The 16,805-nt window shown below is 43.4% G+C and overlaps 8 non-coding genes across 8 annotated transcripts; all 8 read left to right on the top strand.

Annotated features, from left to right (window-relative positions):
* Window positions 1–216: 216 nt before the first annotated feature.
* On the top strand, window positions 217–289 carry trnar-ccu. The gene has a single exon. It is a non-coding gene; the product is annotated as a tRNA-Arg (tRNA).
* A 6-nt stretch (window positions 290–295) lies between these two features.
* trnam-cau lies at window positions 296–367 on the top strand. Its single transcript has one exon. It is a non-coding gene; the product is annotated as a tRNA-Met (tRNA).
* A 7,926-nt stretch (window positions 368–8,293) lies between these two features.
* trnar-ccu lies at window positions 8,294–8,366 on the top strand. The gene has a single exon. It is a non-coding gene; the product is annotated as a tRNA-Arg (tRNA).
* Window positions 8,367–8,372: 6 nt separating this feature from the next.
* trnam-cau lies at window positions 8,373–8,444 on the top strand. The gene has a single exon. It is a non-coding gene; the product is annotated as a tRNA-Met (tRNA).
* Window positions 8,445–12,487: 4,043 nt separating this feature from the next.
* On the top strand, window positions 12,488–12,560 carry trnar-ccu. Its single transcript has one exon. It is a non-coding gene; the product is annotated as a tRNA-Arg (tRNA).
* A 6-nt stretch (window positions 12,561–12,566) lies between these two features.
* On the top strand, window positions 12,567–12,638 carry trnam-cau. Its single transcript has one exon. It is a non-coding gene; the product is annotated as a tRNA-Met (tRNA).
* A 2,369-nt stretch (window positions 12,639–15,007) lies between these two features.
* Window positions 15,008–15,080, top strand: trnar-ccu. Its single transcript has one exon. It is a non-coding gene; the product is annotated as a tRNA-Arg (tRNA).
* Window positions 15,081–15,086: 6 nt separating this feature from the next.
* trnam-cau lies at window positions 15,087–15,158 on the top strand. The gene has a single exon. It is a non-coding gene; the product is annotated as a tRNA-Met (tRNA).
* The last annotated feature ends 1,647 nt before the right edge of the window (window positions 15,159–16,805 follow it).

Below are 16,805 nucleotides of genomic sequence, written 5' to 3'. Positions count from 1 at the left end.
TTCGAAAAAAATTAAGGGCTGCCTAATATTCGTTCAAATATCAATATTTTTTTTTATATTCGAATTATATTTGAATATCGAAGTTCGGAGTCAAAGCCCTAAGTCACAGATGAACTAATTTCGATTCTGGAGGTCAATGGTCAAGGTTACTGTGCCATTATGTCTCCAGAACTGCAGATGTATCTTTCCTGAAATGGTGAAACTGTGGGACGTGAAGCCCCAGTGGCCTAATGGATAAGGCACTGGCCTCCTAAGCCAGGGATTGTGGGTTCAAGTCCCATCTGGGGTGAATTTCAGCAGAGTGGCGCAGCGGAAGCGTGCTGGGCCCATAACCCAGAGGTCGATGGATCGAAACCATCCTCTGCTAACTGTATTTTGCTGGTAACACAATTGTAGTCACTCTGAAAGGGCGATCCAACAAGAGATTATGATCCTCAACCCGAGGCCCACGGTGAGGTGAATCATGATATAACTGCTGGAAATGTTGGTGACAGTGCCAAGAAAAAGTTATATTATCGAGGCCAATCATGTACTGGAGGTTTACTGTCCATATTGACAAATCGACCTCCACTACCCTGTCAGGACCCTGTAGTAATGACGACTTTCCAGTGATGTGATTGGTAAGTGGTTGGGCTGTTTACAGGTTTTGATCATATCCTTCAGTTGCATGGACAGGACTTCAATACCCCGGCTCAACCGCCTGATCACTGTGTCGTGTTGGTATCTTTCACAGGACCCCCTGGAGGGAACTTCTTGAAATATTGCACAAACATCCACTTGAACTCGCAGATGAACTGATGAGATTTTGGAGGTCAAAGTTTTAATGTCAAGGTGCCTGTGTCCTCATGTCTTTCCATCCGATTCTCATGAATGCGATATCTCTGAACGCCTAGAGAGAATCACTTTAAATATGGCACACACAACCACTGGAGTCACAGTAGGGCTTTGACTTTTGCCCAAAAAGCATATTCGAAGTTCGTTTGTTTATCAATATTAATATTCGAATTCGTCGACTATTTGGACTCACACCTAAACACAACCGAAGCATCACAGCGGAAAAAACAAGCTGCACCTCGAAAGCGATCTAAAGCACTCCCAGCACCTCAAAAGCGATCTCAAGCTCTCCCAGCTGTGCATTTTCAGAGGAGCGCCTTGTTTTCTTTTAGCTGGGAAAAAGGCTTTCGCTCATGACTAGGTAAACAAATTGCACCAGTGTGCTACTCATTAGTGTGCTCACTTCAGTGATGTATTGAAGCACAACCTTTGAGCTAAAGTGAGCACAATAAACATGTCTTGACAAAAGGTTTGTCTTTTATAGTTCTAGTTTTTTTTCCTATTCTTTTGGACACATTTGGCACTATTTCACAGCTTTTGTATCAATCTCCATTCTGTCAGGGCTTTACTCTGTCTCTCTGACCTCTTTCTATGTCTCTTGTTATGTCTCGGCGCCAGCACTAGCCGTGGCCAGAAGTGTTCTGCTTTTGGGTCGTCCGTCCATCCCTACATATGTACGCATTTCCCATTCTTGTGAACGCGCTAACACAGGACCCCCTGGAGGGAACTTCTTGAAATATTGCACAAACGTCCACTTGAACTCGCAGATGAACTGATGAGATTTTGGAGGTCAAAGGTTTAAGTCAAGGTGCCTGTGTCCTCATGTCTGTCCATCCGATTCTCATGAATGCGATATCTCTGAACGCCTAGAGAGAATCACTTTAAATATGGCACACACAACCACTGGAGTCACAGTAGGGCTTTGACTTTTGCCCAAAAAGCATATTCGAAGTTCGTTTGTTTATCAATATTAATATTCGAATATATTTGAATATTTATTAATAATATTTTGACCATTAAATGCCTTCAGTAAGGCTTATATTGGTATCAAACTTCGTACATGTTCTGTCCACCAGGGGGCAGTGTATCAATCAGTAGGCGTGCAATGATGTTGTCAGAAGAAGAACACACTGCCACCACTGTTTTTTTTATTAAAAGTCAGACCCTGGATTAAACACAAACAGTATGCTTTCAACAGGAAGGTCGGATATTTCACCGTGGCCTACGTAAGTGGTCTGATGTTTATACTTTTGCGCTGGTGTGTGCGTCGAGCCGCTTGTGTGTGTTTGTGTGTGTGTGTGTGGGTGTGTGTGTGGGTGTGGGGAGTGTGTGTTGTGAGAGAGTGACGGTGATTACCGGTAGCTTCAGAGCGAGTAGCGACTCTAGAGTCATAGAAAGAGAAACAAATCGTCTCCCCTGTGTTTTCTGACCACGGTGAGACATCCGGAGCAGGAGAAGTTAACCCTCTCCTTGATTTTACGTTGTTTATGGAGAAGGAGAACCAGGAAATGAGTCGGGGGGAAATGCGCTACCAAGCCGCGGACGAGCGACGTGCGTCGCCGTGACGTGTTTACATTTTGAAATGCGTGAAAAAGCCTCGGAATCTGAATTGAAAACAAGGTTTAAAAGCAAACACATTAACAAAAAAAATAATGCCCATAACAGGTTCGATATTCGAAAATTAAGGGCTGCCTAATATTCGTTCGAATATCAATATTTTTTTTTATATTCGAATTATATTCGAATATCGAAGTTCGGAGTCAAAGCCCTAAGTCACAGATGAACTAATTTCGATTCTGGAGGTCAATGGTCAAGGTTACTGTGCCATTATGTCTCCAGAACTGCAGATGTATCTTTCCTGAAATGGTGAAACTGTGGGACGTGAAGCCCCAGTGGCCTAATGGATAAGGCACTGTAAGCCAGGGATTGTGGGTTCAAGTCCCATCTGGGGTGAATTTCAGCAGAGTGGTGCAGCGGAAGCGTGCTGGGCCCATAACCCAGAGGTCGATGGATCGAAACCATCCTCTGCTAACTGTATTTTGCTGGTAACACAATTGTAGTCACTCTGAAAGGGCGATCCAACAAGAGATTATGATCCTCAACCCGAGGCCCACGGTGAGATGAATCATGATATAACTGCTGGAAATGTTGGTGACAGTGCCAAGAAAAAGTTATATTATCGAGGCCAATCATGTACTGGAGGTTTACTGTCCATATTGACAAATCGACCTCCACTACCCTGTCAGGACCCTGTAGTAATGACGACTTTCCAGTGATGTGATTGGTAAGTGGTTGGGCTGTTTACAGGTTTTGATCATATCCTTCAGTTGCATGGACAGGACTTCAATACCCCGGCTCAACCGCCTGATCACTGTGTCGTTTTGGTATCTTTCGTTGACTATTTGGGCTCACACCTAAACACAACCGAAGCATCACAGCGGAAAAAACAAGCTGCACCTCGAAAGCGATCTAAAGCACTCCCAGCACCTCAAAAGCGATCTCAAGCTCTCCCAGCTGTGCATTTTCAGAGGAGCGCCTTGTTTTCTTTTAGCTGGGAAAAAGGCTTTCGCTCATGACTAGGTAAACAAATTGCACCAGTGTGCTACTCATTAGTGTGCTCACTTCAGTGATGAATTGAAGCACAACCTTTGAGCTAAAGTGAGCACAATAAACATGTCTTGACAAAAGGTTTGTCTTTTATAGTTCTAGTTTTTTTTCCTATTCTTTTGGACACATTTGGCACTATTTCACAGCTTTTGTATCAATCTCCATTCTGTCAGGGCTTTACTCTGTCTCTCTGACCTCTTTCTATGTCTCTTGTTATGTCTCGCCACAGCACTAGCCGTGGCCAGAAGTGTTCTGCTTTTGGGTCGACCGTCCATCCCTTCATATGTACGCACTTCCCATTCTTGTGAACGCGCTAACACAGGACCCCCTGGAGCGAACTTCTTGAAATATTGCACAAACATCCACTTGAACTCGCAGATGAACTGATGAGATTTTGGAGGTAAAAGGTTTAATGTCAAGGTGCCTGTGTCCTCATGTCTGTCCATCCGATTCTCATGAATGCGATATCTCTGAACGCCTAGAGAGAATCACTTTAAATATGGCACACACAACCACTGGAGTCACAGTATGGCTTTGACTTTTGCCCAAAAATCATATTCGAAGTTCGTTTGTTTATCAATATTAATATTTGAATATATTTGAATATTTATTAATAATATTTTGACCATTAAATGCCTTCAGTAAGGCTTATATTGGTATCAAACTTCGTACATGTTCTGTCCACCAGGGGGCAGTGTATCAATCAGTAGGCGTGCAATGATGTTGTCAGAAGAAGAACACACTGCCACCACTGTTTTTTTTATTAAAAGTCAGACCCTGGATTAAACACAAACAGTATGCTTTCAACAGGAAGGTCGGATATTTCACCGTGGCCTACGTAAGTGGTCTGATGTTTATACTTTTGCGCTGGTGTGTGCGTCGAGCCGCTTGTGTGTGTGTGTGTGTGTGTGTGTGTGTGTGTGTGTGTGTGTGGATGTGGGGAGTGTGTGTTGTGAGAGAGTGACGGTGATTACCGGTAGCTTCAGAGCGAGTAGTGACTCTAGAGTCATAGAAAGAGAAACAAATCGTCTCCCCTGTGTTTTCTGACCACGGTGAGACATCCGGAGCAGGAGAAGTTAACCCTCTCCTTGATTTTACGTTGTTTATGTAGAAGGAGAACCAGGAAATGAGTCGGGGGAAATGCGCTACCAAGCCGCGGACGAGCGACGTGCGTCGCCGTGACGTGTTTACATTTTGAAATGCGTGAAAAAGCCTCGGAATCTGAATTGAAAACAAGGTTTACAAGTAAACACATTAACAAAAAAATAATGCCCATAACAGGTTCGAAATTCGAAAATTAAGGGCTGCCTAATATTCGTTCGAATATCAATATTTTTTTTTATATTCGAATTATATTCGAATATCGAAGTTCGGAGTCAAAGCCCTAAGTCACAGATGAACTAATTTCGATTCTGGAGGTCAATGGTCAAGGTTACTGTGCCATTATGTCTCCAGAACTGCAGATGTATCTTTCCTGAAATGGTGAAACTGTGGGACGTGAAGCCCCAGTGGCCTAATGGATAAGGCACTGTAAGCCAGGGATTGTGGGTTCAAGTCCCATCTGGGGTGAATTTCAGCAGAGTGGTGCAGCGGAAGCGTGCTGGGCCCATAACCCAGAGGTCGATGGATCGAAACCATCCTCTGCTAACTGTATTTTGCTGGTAACACAATTGTAGTCACTCTGAAAGGGCGATCCAACAAGAGATTATGATCCTCAACCCGAGGCCCACGGTGAGGTGAATCATGATATAACTGCTGGAAATGTTGGTGACAGTGCCAAGAAAAAGTTATATTATCGAGGCCAATCATGTACTGGAGGTTTACTGTCCATATTGACAAATCGACCTCCACTACCCTGTCAGGACCCTGTAGTAATGACGACTTTCCAGTGATGTGATTGGTAAGTGGTTGGGCTGTTTACAGGTTTTGATCATATCCTTCAGTTGCATGGACAGGACTTCAATACCCCGGCTCAACCGCCTGATCACTGTGTCGTGTTGGTATCTTTCACAGGACCCCCTGGAGGGAACTTCTTGAAATATTGCACAAACATGCACTTGAACTCGCAGATGAACTGATGAGATTTTGGAGGTCAAAGTTTTAATGTCAAGGTGCCTGTGTCTTCATGTCTGTCCATCCGATTCTCATGAATGCGATATCTCTGAACGCCTAGAGAGAATCACTTTAAATATGGCACACACAACCACTGGAGTCACAGTAGGGCTTTGACTTTTGCCCAAAAAGCATATTCGAAGTTCGTTTGTTTATCAATATTAATATTCGAATATATTTGAATATTTATTAATAATATTTTGACCATTAAATGCCTTCAGTAAGGCTTATATTGGTATCAAACTTCGTACATGTTCTGTCCACCAGGGGGCAGTGTATCAATCAGTAGGCGTGCAATGATGTTGTCAGAAGAAGAACACACTGCCACCACTGTTTTTTTTATTAAAAGTCAGACCCTGGATTAAACACAAACAGTATGCTTTCAACAGGAAGGTCGGATATTTCACCGTGGCCTACGTAAGTGGTCTGATGTTTATACTTTTGCGCTGGTGTGTGCGTCGAGCCGCTTGTGTGTGTGTGTGTGTGTGTGTGTGTGGATGTGGGGAGTGTGTGTTGTGAGAGAGTGACGGTGATTACCGGTAGCTTCAGAGCGAGTAGTGACTCTAGAGTCATAGAAAGAGAAACAAATCGTCTCCCCTGTGTTTTCTGACCACGGTGAGACATCCGGAGCAGGAGAAGTTAACCCTCTCCTTGATTTTACGTTGTTTATGTAGAAGGAGAACCAGGAAATGAGTCGGGGGAAATGCGCTACCAAGCCGCGGACGAGCGACGTGCGTCGCCGTGACGTGTTTACATTTTGAAATGCGTGAAAAAGCCTCGGAATCTGAATTGAAAACAAGGTTTACAAGTAAACACATTAACAAAAAAATAATGCCCATAACAGGTTCGAAATTCGAAAATTAAGGGCTGCCTAATATTCGTTCGAATATCAATATTTTTTTTTATATTCGAATTATATTCGAATATCGAAGTTCGGAGTCAAAGCCCTAAGTCACAGATGAACTAATTTCGATTCTGGAGGTCAATGGTCAAGGTTACTGTGCCATTATGTCTCCAGAACTGCAGATGTATCTTTCCTGAAATGGTGAAACTGTGGGACGTGAAGCCCCAGTGGCCTAATGGATAAGGCACTGTAAGCCAGGGATTGTGGGTTCAAGTCCCATCTGGGGTGAATTTCAGCAGAGTGGTGCAGCGGAAGCGTGCTGGGCCCATAACCCAGAGGTCGATGGATCGAAACCATCCTCTGCTAACTGTATTTTGCTGGTAACACAATTGTAGTCACTCTGAAAGGGCGATCCAACAAGAGATTATGATCCTCAACCCGAGGCCCACGGTGAGGTGAATCATGATATAACTGCTGGAAATGTTGGTGACAGTGCCAAGAAAAAGTTATATTATCGAGGCCAATCATGTACTGGAGGTTTACTGTCCATATTGACAAATCGACCTCCACTACCCTGTCAGGACCCTGTAGTAATGACGACTTTCCAGTGATGTGATTGGTAAGTGGTTGGGCTGTTTACAGGTTTTGATCATATCCTTCAGTTGCATGGACAGGACTTCAATACCCCGGCTCAACCGCCTGATCACTGTGTCGTGTTGGTATCTTTCACAGGACCCCCTGGAGGGAACTTCTTGAAATATTGCACAAACATGCACTTGAACTCGCAGATGAACTGATGAGATTTTGGAGGTCAAAGTTTTAATGTCAAGGTGCCTGTGTCTTCATGTCTGTCCATCCGATTCTCATGAATGCGATATCTCTGAACGCCTAGAGAGAATCACTTTAAATATGGCACACACAACCACTGGAGTCACAGTAGGGCTTTGACTTTTGCCCAAAAAGCATATTCGAAGTTCGTTTGTTTATCAATATTAATATTCGAATATATTTGAATATTTATTAATAATATTTTGACCATTAAATGCCTTCAGTAAGGCTTATATTGGTATCAAACTTCGTACATGTTCTGTCCACCAGGGGGCAGTGTATCAATCAGTAGGCGTGCAATGATGTTGTCAGAAGAAGAACACACTGCCACCACTGTTTTTTTTATTAAAAGTCAGACCCTGGATTAAACACAAACAGTATGCTTTCAACAGGAAGGTCGGATATTTCACCGTGGCCTACGTAAGTGGTCTGATGTTTATACTTTTGCGCTGGTGTGTGCGTCGAGCCGCTTGTGTGTGTGTGTGTGTGTGTGTGTGTGGATGTGGGGAGTGTGTGTTGTGAGAGAGTGACGGTGATTACCGGTAGCTTCAGAGCGAGTAGTGACTCTAGAGTCATAGAAAGAGAAACAAATCGTCTCCCCTGTGTTTTCTGACCACGGTGAGACATCCGGAGCAGGAGAAGTTAACCCTCTCCTTGATTTTACGTTGTTTATGGAGAAGGAGAACCAGGAAATGAGTCGGGGGAAATGCGCTACCAAGCCGCGGACGAGCAACGTGCGTCGCCGTGACGTGTTTACATTTTGAAATGCGTGAAAAAGCCTCGGAATCTGAATTGAAAACAAGGTTTACAAGTAAACACATTAACAAAAAAATAATGCCCATAACAGGTTCGAAATTCGAAAATTAAGGGCTGCCTAATATTCGTTCGAATATCAATATTTTTTTTTATATTCGAATTATATTCGAATATCGAAGTTCGGAGTCAAAGCCCTAAGTCACAGATGAACTAATTTCGATTCTGGAGGTCAATGGTCAAGGTTACTGTGCCATTATGTCTCCAGAACTGCAGATGTATCTTTCCTGAAATGGTGAAACTGTGGGACGTGAAGCCCCAGTGGCCTAATGGATAAGGCACTGGCCTCCTAAGCCAGGGATTGTGGGTTCAAGTCCCATCTGGGGTGAATTTCAGCAGAGTGGCGCAGCGGAAGCGTGCTGGGCCCATAACCCAGAGGTCGATGGATCGAAACCATCCTCTGCTAACTGTATTTTGCTGGTAACACAATTGTAGTCACTCTGAAAGGGCGATCCAACAAGAGATTATGATCCTCAACCCGAGGCCCACGGTGAGGTGAATCATGATATAACTGCTGGAAATGTTGGTGACAGTGCCAAGAAAAAGTTATATTATCGAGGCCAATCATGTACTGGAGGTTTACTGTCCATATTGACAAATCGACCTCCACTACCCTGTCAGGACCCTGTAGTAATGACGACTTTCCAGTGATGTGATTGGTAAGTGGTTGGGCTGTTTACAGGTTTTGATCATATCCTTCAGTTGCATGGACAGGACTTCAATACCCCGGCTCAACCGCCTGATCACTGTGTCGTGTTGGTATCTTTCACAGGACCCCCTGGAGGGAACTTCTTGAAATATTGCACAAACATCCACTTGAACTCGCAGATGAACTGATGAGATTTTGGAGGTCAAAGTTTTAATGTCAAGGTGCCTGTGTCTTCATGTCTGTCCATCCGATTCTCATGAATGCGATATCTCTGAACGCCTAGAGAGAATCACTTTAAATATGGCACACACAACCACTGGAGTCACAGTAGGGCTTTGACTTTTGCCCAAAAAGCATATTCGAAGTTCGTTTGTTTATCAATATTAATATTCGAATTCGTCGACTATTTGGGCTCACACCTAAACACAACCGAAGCATCACAGCGGAAAAAACAAGCTGCACCTCGAAAGCGATCTAAAGCACTCCCAGCACCTCAAAAGCGATCTCAAGCTCTCCCAGCTGTGCATTTTCAGAGGAGCGCCTTGTTTTCTTTTAGCTGGGAAAAAGGCTTTCGCTCATGACTAGGTAAACAAATTGCACCAGTGTGCTACTCATTAGTGTGCTCACTTCAGTGATGAATTGAAGCACAACCTTTGAGCTAAAGTGAGCACAATAAACATGTCTTGACAAAAGGTTTGTCTTTTATAGTTCTAGTTTTTTTTCCTATTCTTTTGGACACATTTGGCACTATTTCACAGCTTTTGTATCAATCTCCATTCTGTCAGGGCTTTACTCTGTCTCTCTGACCTCTTTCTATGTCTCTTGTTATGTCTCGCCACAGCACTAGCCGTGGCCAGAAGTGTTCTGCTTTTGGGTCGACCGTCCATCCCTTCATATGTACGCACTTCCCATTCTTGTGAACGCGCTAACACAGGACCCCCTGGAGCGAACTTCTTGAAATATTGCACAAACATCCACTTGAACTCGCAGATGAACTGATGAGATTTTGGAGGTAAAAGGTTTAATGTCAAGGTGCCTGTGTCCTCATGTCTGTCCATCCGATTCTCATGAATGCGATATCTCTGAACGCCTAGAGAGAATCACTTTAAATATGGCACACACAACCACTGGAGTCACAGTATGGCTTTGACTTTTGCCCAAAAATCATATTCGAAGTTCGTTTGTTTATCAATATTAATATTTGAATATATTTGAATATTTATTAATAATATTTTGACCATTAAATGCCTTCAGTAAGGCTTATATTGGTATCAAACTTCGTACATGTTCTGTCCACCAGGGGGCAGTGTATCAATCAGTAGGCGTGCAATGATGTTGTCAGAAGAAGAACACACTGCCACCACTGTTTTTTTTATTAAAAGTCAGACCCTGGATTAAACACAAACAGTATGCTTTCAACAGGAAGGTCGGATATTTCACCGTGGCCTACGTAAGTGGTCTGATGTTTATACTTTTGCGCTGGTGTGTGCGTCGAGCCGCTTGTGTGTGTGTGTGTGTGTGTGTGTGTGTGTGTGTGTGTGTGTGGATGTGGGGAGTGTGTGTTGTGAGAGAGTGACGGTGATTACCGGTAGCTTCAGAGCGAGTAGTGACTCTAGAGTCATAGAAAGAGAAACAAATCGTCTCCCCTGTGTTTTCTGACCACGGTGAGACATCCGGAGCAGGAGAAGTTAACCCTCTCCTTGATTTTACGTTGTTTATGGAGAAGGAGAACCAGGAAATGAGTCGGGGGGAAATGCGCTACCAAGCCGCGGACGAGCGACGTGCGTCGCCGTGACGTGTTTACATTTTGAAATGCGTGAAAAAGCCTCGGAATCTGAATTGAAAACAAGGTTTACAAGTAAACACATTAACAAAAAAATAATGCCCATAACAGGTTCGAAATTCGAAAATTAAGGGCTGCCTAATATTCGTTCGAATATCAATATTTTTTTTTATATTCGAATTATATTCGAATATCGAAGTTCGGAGTCAAAGCCCTAAGTCACAGATGAACTAATTTCGATTCTGGAGGTCAATGGTCAAGGTTACTGTGCCATTATGTCTCCAGAACTGCAGATGTATCTTTCCTGAAATGGTGAAACTGTGGGACGTGAAGCCCCAGTGGCCTAATGGATAAGGCACTGTAAGCCAGGGATTGTGGGTTCAAGTCCCATCTGGGGTGAATTTCAGCAGAGTGGTGCAGCGGAAGCGTGCTGGGCCCATAACCCAGAGGTCGATGGATCGAAACCATCCTCTGCTAACTGTATTTTGCTGGTAACACAATTGTAGTCACTCTGAAAGGGCGATCCAACAAGAGATTATGATCCTCAACCCGAGGCCCACGGTGAGGTGAATCATGATATAACTGCTGGAAATGTTGGTGACAGTGCCAAGAAAAAGTTATATTATCGAGGCCAATCATGTACTGGAGGTTTACTGTCCATATTGACAAATCGACCTCCACTACCCTGTCAGGACCCTGTAGTAATGACGACTTTCCAGTGATGTGATTGGTAAGTGGTTGGGCTGTTTACAGGTTTTGATCATATCCTTCAGTTGCATGGACAGGACTTCAATACCCTGGCTCAACCGCCTGATCACTGTGTCGTGTTGGTATCTTTCACAGGACCCCCTGGAGGGAACTTCTTGAAATATTGCACAAACATGCACTTGAACTCGCAGATGAACTGATGAGATTTTGGAGGTCAAAGTTTTAATGTCAAGGTGCCTGTGTCTTCATGTCTGTCCATCCGATTCTCATGAATGCGATATCTCTGAACGCCTAGAGAGAATCACTTTAAATATGGCACACACAACCACTGGAGTCACAGTAGGGCTTTGACTTTTGCCCAAAAAGCATATTCGAAGTTCGTTTGTTTATCAATATTAATATTCGAATATATTTGAATATTTATTAATAATATTTTGACCATTAAATGCCTTCAGTAAGGCTTATATTGGTATCAAACTTCGTACATGTTCTGTCCACCAGGGGGCAGTGTATCAATCAGTAGGCGTGCAATGATGTTGTCAGAAGAAGAACACACTGCCACCACTGTTTTTTTTATTAAAAGTCAGACCCTGGATTAAACACAAACAGTATGCTTTCAACAGGAAGGTCGGATATTTCACCGTGGCCTACGTAAGTGGTCTGATGTTTATACTTTTGCGCTGGTGTGTGCGTCGAGCCGCTTGTGTGTGTGTGTGTGTGTGTGTGTGTGTGTGTGTGTGGATGTGGGGAGTGTGTGTTGTGAGAGAGTGACGGTGATTACCGGTAGCTTCAGAGCGAGTAGTGACTCTAGAGTCATAGAAAGAGAAACAAATCGTCTCCCCTGTGTTTTCTGACCACGGTGAGACATCCGGAGCAGGAGAAGTTAACCCTCTCCTTGATTTTACGTTGTTTATGGAGAAGGAGAACCAGGAAATGAGTCGGGGGAAATGCGCTACCAAGCCGCGGACGAGCAACGTGCGTCGCCGTGACGTGTTTACATTTTGAAATGCGTGAAAAAGCCTCGGAATCTGAATTGAAAACAAGGTTTACAAGTAAACACATTAACAAAAAAATAATGCCCATAACAGGTTCGAAATTCGAAAATTAAGGGCTGCCTAATATTCGTTCGAATATCAATATTTTTTTTTATATTCGAATTATATTCGAATATCGAAGTTCGGAGTCAAAGCCCTAAGTCACAGATGAACTAATTTCGATTCTGGAGGTCAATGGTCAAGGTTACTGTGCCATTATGTCTCCAGAACTGCAGATGTATCTTTCCTGAAATGGTGAAACTGTGGGACGTGAAGCCCCAGTGGCCTAATGGATAAGGCACTGGCCTCCTAAGCCAGGGATTGTGGGTTCAAGTCCCATCTGGGGTGAATTTCAGCAGAGTGGCGCAGCGGAAGCGTGCTGGGCCCATAACCCAGAGGTCGATGGATCGAAACCATCCTCTGCTAACTGTATTTTGCTGGTAACACAATTGTAGTCACTCTGAAAGGGCGATCCAACAAGAGATTATGATCCTCAACCCGAGGCCCACGGTGAGGTGAATCATGATATAACTGCTGGAAATGTTGGTGACAGTGCCAAGAAAAAGTTATATTATCGAGGCCAATCATGTACTGGAGGTTTACTGTCCATATTGACAAATCGACCTCCACTACCCTGTCAGGACCCTGTAGTAATGACGACTTTCCAGTGATGTGATTGGTAAGTGGTTGGGCTGTTTACAGGTTTTGATCATATCCTTCAGTTGCATGGACAGGACTTCAATACCCCGGCTCAACCGCCTGATCACTGTGTCGTGTTGGTATCTTTCACAGGACCCCCTGGAGGGAACTTCTTGAAATATTGCACAAACATCCACTTGAACTCGCAGATGAACTGATGAGATTTTGGAGGTCAAAGTTTTAATGTCAAGGTGCCTGTGTCTTCATGTCTGTCCATCCGATTCTCATGAATGCGATATCTCTGAACGCCTAGAGAGAATCACTTTAAATATGGCACACACAACCACTGGAGTCACAGTAGGGCTTTGACTTTTGCCCAAAAAGCATATTCGAAGTTCGTTTGTTTATCAATATTAATATTCGAATTCGTCGACTATTTGGGCTCACACCTAAACACAACCGAAGCATCACAGCGGAAAAAACAAGCTGCACCTCGAAAGCGATCTAAAGCACTCCCAGCACCTCAAAAGCGATCTCAAGCTCTCCCAGCTGTGCATTTTCAGAGGAGCGCCTTGTTTTCTTTTAGCTGGGAAAAAGGCTTTCGCTCATGACTAGGTAAACAAATTGCACCAGTGTGCTACTCATTAGTGTGCTCACTTCAGTGATGTATTGAAGCACAACCTTTGAGCTAAAGTGAGCACAATAAACATGTCTTGACAAAAGGTTTGTCTTTTATAGTTCTAGTTTTTTTTCCTATTCTTTTGGACACATTTGGCACTATTTCACAGCTTTTGTATCAATCTCCATTCTGTCAGGGCTTTACTCTGTCTCTCTGACCTCTTTCTATGTCTCTTGTTATGTCTCGGCGCCAGCACTAGCCGTGGCCAGAAGTGTTCTGCTTTTGGGTCGTCCGTCCATCCCTACATATGTACGCATTTCCCATTCTTGTGAACGCGCTAACACAGGACCCCCTGGAGGGAACTTCTTGAAATATTGCACAAACGTCCACTTGAACTCGCAGATGAACTGATGAGATTTTGGAGGTCAAAGGTTTAAGTCAAGGTGCCTGTGTCCTCATGTCTGTCCATCCGATTCTCATGAATGCGATATCTCTGAACGCCTAGAGAGAATCACTTTAAATATGGCACACACAACCACTGGAGTCACAGTAGGGCTTTGACTTTTGCCCAAAAAGCATATTCGAAGTTCGTTTGTTTATCAATATTAATATTCGAATATATTTGAATATTTATTAATAATATTTTGACCATTAAATGCCTTCAGTAAGGCTTATATTGGTATCAAACTTCGTACATGTTCTGTCCACCAGGGGGCAGTGTATCAATCAGTAGGCGTGCAATGATGTTGTCAGAAGAAGAACACACTGCCACCACTGTTTTTTTTAATTAAAAGTCAGACCCTGGATTAAACACAAACAGTATGCTTTCAACAGGAAGGTCGGATATTTCACCGTGGCCTACGTAAGTGGTCTGATGTTTATACTTTTGCGCTGGTGTGTGCGTCGAGCCGCTTGTGTGTGTGTGTGTGTGTGTGTGTGTGTGTGTGTGTGTGTGTGTGTGTGTGTGGGTGTGGGGAGTGTGTGTTGTGAGAGAGTGACGGTGATTACCGGTAGCTTCAGAGCGAGTAGTGACTCTAGAGTCATAGAAAGAGAAACAAATCGTCTCCCCTGTGTTTTCTGACCACGGTGAGACATCCGGAGCAGGAGAAGTTAACCCTCTCCTTGATTTTACGTTGTTTATGGAGAAGGAGAACCAGGAAATGAGTCGGGGGGAAATGCGCTACCAAGCCGCGGACGAGCGACGTGCGTCGCCGTGACGTGTTTACATTTTGAAATGCGTGAAAAAGCCTCGGAATCTGAATTGAAAACAAGGTTTACAAGTAAACACATTAACAAAAAAATAATGCCCATAACAGGTTCGAAATTCGAAAATTAAGGGCTGCCTAATATTCGTTCGAATATCAATTTTTTTTTTTATATTCGAATTATATTCGAATATCGAAGTTCGGAGTCAAAGCCCTAAGTCACAGATGAACTCATTTCGATTCTGGAGGTCAATGGTCAAGGTTACTGTGCCATTATGTCTCCAGAACTGCAGATGTATCTTTCCTGAAATGGTGAAACTGTGGGACGTGAAGCCCCAGTGGCCTAATGGATAAGGCACTGGCCTCCTAAGCCAGGGATTGTGGGTTCAAGTCCCATCTGGGGTGAATTTCAGCAGAGTGGCGCAGCGGAAGCGTGCTGGGCCCATAACCCAGAGGTCGATGGATCGAAACCATCCTCTGCTAACTGTATTTTGCTGGTAACACAATTGTAGTCACTCTGAAAGGGCGATCCAACAAGAGATTATGATCCTCAACCCGAGGCCCACGGTGAGGTGAATCATGATATAACTGCTGGAAATGTTGGTGACAGTGCCAAGAAAAAGTTATATTATCGAGGCCAATCATGTACTGGAGGTTTACTGTCCATATTGACAAATCGACCTCCACTACCCTGTCAGGACCCTGTAGTAATGACGACTTTCCAGTGATGTGATTGGTAAGTGGTTGGGCTGTTTACAGGTTTTGATCATATCCTTCAGTTGCATGGACAGGACTTCAATACCCCGGCTCAACCGCCTGATCACTGTGTCGTTTTGGTATCTTTCGTCGACTATTTGGGCTCACACCTAAACACAACCGAAGCATCACAGCGGAAAAAACAAGCTGCACCTCGAAAGCGATCTAAAGCACTCCCAGCNTTCTGCTTTTGGGTCGTCCGTCCATCCCTACATATGTACGCACTTCCCATGCATTTAAACGTTAAAATAGACCAAATTTTCTTACAGGGGAGCATGCCCATGGACCCCCCCCCCAGGTCTAGTGACACCCCTGGGGCAGTGTCCCTGTTTTAAGTTTACAAAAAAACATTACCTGTTTTGGAGGTATTTACGCTTCTGAGCTGAAAATGTCCCTGGATTTTGTCTCAGAAATCTGGTCACCTTAGTCCACTTGCCTCCCTTCCTTGCGTCTTAGTCCGTCCCACCGAGGAGGCACGGGAGAGACAGGGAGGCCACCAAATTATTGTTAATTTTTTGAAAGTTTTTCATTTCAGAAGAATACTGTGCACATCTATAACGTGAGACAGGTGCGTCGGAGGGGGATAAGTAGGTCAAAAGTTGCAAAGACACTCCGGCACACTGTCTGACTTTTAAAAAAGAAAATGTAATAGTAGACAACATTTCAGTACTAGACCATTATCTGGCAAAATGAATGAAGGAAGATCTTTGCAACTTTTGAAAGTTTTTTCAAAAATTAAAAAAAAGCAAAAAGAAATCAGCCTATTTGTGAAAAATGATGATAGGCTTACTGGCATATAGGTAAGGTTGTCACTAAGCCATATATAAAAATGGTAGACTTAAATAATAAAGTGCATTTTGATGACTAGCCAGGGGTTGAATCTGAACATCTTAGCATTCTCATAGGTTTGACTTCCTCTATCCACTGTAGAGTTAATCTTTTAGACACCTTAACTTTCAATTCTGAAATAAAAAAAGCACAGCTTTTCCTATACTCTGGATTTTTAAAACCATCAGCATGGTTGTGTACAAAATAACTCTATCATGCAGCACAATGTTCACTTAAGCTTGCAAATTAAATACATTCTTGCTTGAATGTACTTGTTTTAATATAGAAAAATCAACTATAGGCTGTGGTGAAACAGCTGGCATTAAAACGGTTGGACTTTGGACTGTAACCCAATCATTGAAACATAATTCCTTTGTTATATCTGAGATTTTATTGTAAAAGACTTCCTTTTTTTACTTTGCTGCTTTCGTAACATTCATTCACATCCATGTGAATCATTTTGACTTAGTAGATTTGCCCAATAATTGAGCCTTAACTGTTTTCTTTTTAGTTGAAGTGGCATTTCTCCAATGTCCACCTGAAGCC

The sequence above is a fragment of the Sander lucioperca genome, chromosome 22 (genome assembly GCF_008315115.2).
Source record: "Sander lucioperca isolate FBNREF2018 chromosome 22, SLUC_FBN_1.2, whole genome shotgun sequence".
Classification (NCBI taxonomy): Eukaryota; Metazoa; Chordata; class Actinopteri; order Perciformes; family Percidae; genus Sander; species Sander lucioperca.
Note: the sequence above shows the minus strand (reverse complement) of the source record. Positions and strands in the feature narration are given on the sequence as shown.